The sequence below is a fragment of the Orbicella faveolata genome, unplaced genomic scaffold (genome assembly GCF_042242905.1).
Source record: "Orbicella faveolata isolate gen_17 unplaced genomic scaffold, um_ofav_v1 contig_36, whole genome shotgun sequence".
In the NCBI taxonomy this organism is placed as follows: Eukaryota; Metazoa; Cnidaria; class Anthozoa; order Scleractinia; family Merulinidae; genus Orbicella; species Orbicella faveolata.
In genome coordinates this window covers 13752953-13755633 of record NW_028301565.1, presented here as the reverse complement: position 1 = coordinate 13755633, position 2681 = coordinate 13752953, and the positions used below count along the sequence as shown (strand labels likewise).

General features: G+C 51.2%; 1 pseudogene; it reads left to right on the top strand.

Moving 5' to 3' along the window:
- The first annotated feature begins 454 nt into the window (after window positions 1-454).
- On the top strand, window positions 455-1803 carry LOC149102343 (uncharacterized; annotated as a pseudogene).
- The last annotated feature ends 878 nt before the right edge of the window (window positions 1804-2681 follow it).

Sequence of the window (2681 nt, the reverse complement as noted above, 5' to 3'; positions counted from 1 at the left end):
TAGGGTGCGTAAAAATAAAGCCCCCGGAAGTAGGCGGTAGGGGGTAGAAGTAAACAGCGGGAAAAGGCGGCTGAGATCTGTCTTCCCCATTGGGGCTATTCCTAAGAAACATTGCTCGGGATGGCAGACAATATTCCACCTATCCTACCCCAAACACCGCCTCCCCCGAAGACTATTCTCTCCAGTACATAAAGGTAGATAATGCTATCGCCCTACTTCAAGATCTCGGTCAGAACTGCGTCATGTCCAAACTGGACATTAAAGCCGGCTGTCCACCCTTCTGATTGGGAACTGCTAGGGATGAAATAGCAAGGCCTGTACTTCTTTGACATGGGTCTTCCCTTCGGTCTGCGCAGTGCTCCCTTTCTCTTTGACCAGTTCTCCTCGGCCCTCGGGTGGATTATTCAAAACAAACTCCAAATTCCCAAAGTGATTCAAATCCTCGATGATTTTTTCATCGCGGCAGCTCCACCCTGGATCCACTGTGCGACCGTCCTCTGCAATATCCTCCACCTGTTCAGTGAGCTAGACATTCCCATCGCCCCTGGCAAAACCTTATCTCCCCCCTCCCCCACCTCCCTGGAATTCATGGGCATCCTCCTAGGCTCCCATGCGATGGAGGCCCACCTACCAAAAGACAAGCTCGTCCGTACTAAACAGGCCCTTCTCCAGTGGTCTTTCAAAAAATCAGCCACCCTCCGGGAACTTCAATCCCTAATAGGCACTCTCCAATTCGCATGTCGGGTGATTGCCCCAGGTCGCCCCTTCCTCCAACGTATCATTCACCTTACCAAAGGCATCCAGCCTCCCCAATGGCGCATCAAACTAAATGCCGGTTTCCGTAAGGACATTCAGATGTGGATTGAATTCCTAGAACACTGGAAGGGGGTAAGCATTTTTCTTGATTCCAACGTTTCTCATCCCCCTGACCTCCAACTGTTCGCCGATGCCTCCGGGGCCATAGGCTATGGAGGGTTCCTTAGACGGACTATCGGTCGCTGCCTACCCGAACACACTCTAAGCCAAAAACGGGGTATCAGTACTGAATGAGAGGAGTTATTCGCCATCAACCTGGCCTGTGTACTTCGGGGCCCTACCTGGTCGGGGAAGCGTATCCAGATGTGGTGCGACAATCAGTCAGTCGTAGCCATCATAAACTCCAATGCAAACACTCCAAGTCCCCTCGGGTAATGGAACTTGTCCGCAGCATCACCCTCCTACACTTGTTAACGATTTCATTATTATATCCACATCCCTTGGCTGGATAGTGCTATTGCTGACTCCCGTTCCCGTTTTCAGATGGATCTTTTCCGCATCCTGGCTCCCACAGCCTCTTTCACTCCCTGCGTCATCCCTTCATCAGCAATGCACATCTGACAGCCTCCCTAAAGCAACACTTCCATGCCTCTCTCGTCCCCTCCACCAGGCGAACCTACCAGGCAGATCAAAAGCATTTTTAACCTTCAACCTCCTGCATGGATTAGTGGGCCTCTCCGACCCCCTATTGTCAGCATCGGAACTGACTCTCATTTACTTCGCCTCTCACTTAGCCAAAACAGTGTCATATGACACAGTCAAACTCTATTTGGTTGCGGTTTAAGACCTCCACCGTGAGCTCAACTTCCCAGTCCATACATGTATCAACAAAATGCACCGCCTCCAAAAAGTCCAGACGGGTATAAAACGCCTAGCTCCCTCAACCCGGCGCGACCGCTTCCCTGTCACTACCCAAGTCATCTACAACTATCTCCGCCCTAAACTGAGTACACATTAAGACCGCATTATGCTTTGGGCAGCCTTCACCCTAGCCTTCGTTGCCTCTTTACGTGCTAGTGAGTTCACTTGCAACGGCCCCTTCAACCTCCAGGTCCACCTCACCTTCCATGATATAACCACCCACCCGGATATCCAACGCCTTCCCATATGCGGGTTAAGATAAAACAATCCAAATCTGACCCTTTCCGTCAAGGACGCACCCTCACCATAGCCACCATGTCACCATGTCACCACAGCCACCCTCACCATGTCCACATCACCCATCTGTTCTGTGATGGCTATGAAAGACTACATTCTCCATGCCCAGCCTCCAGCAAGACGTCCTCTATTTATGTTCTCTCAATCTGGCTCATGGCTAACCGACTCAAGCCTCACCAAGGAGCTCCGGTCTATCCTACAGCAATGTGGCTTCCTGTCCAACAAATTCTACTCCCACAGCTTCCGCATCGGGGCCGCCACATCTGCAGCCTCAGCAGGCGTTCCTTAATGGCTAATTTTAATTAACACTTTAAAAAGTGTTAGGACGGTGGAGCTCAGACTCCACAATCTACTATTTTAACCGTACCTAAACTGTTAGTAAAACATAGTAGCTCTCATTCTCTATCTTTGCCTTGTAACGTTATTTTAGGAGCAGAGCGCCTGAATTTCTTGCAAGAGTCCTGCCCCCACTTCGTGGCAGGGAAGTGTACCCATTAGCTGCACTGTACTCTAGCCCACTGGAGACAGGTCCGGAGAAATATCCATTCCAAGGTGGCTACCACCGGAACCACCTGATCCGTACTCCTCCCGGGAGGGGCTCTTCCTCGTGGTTCCCTCAGTCCCCCGGGACTGTGGGATATGGGCCTCACCCCTGAAGGCAGGTCTGGAACTTTTATTCCAGGATGGCTACCCCCGGTACCACTTGA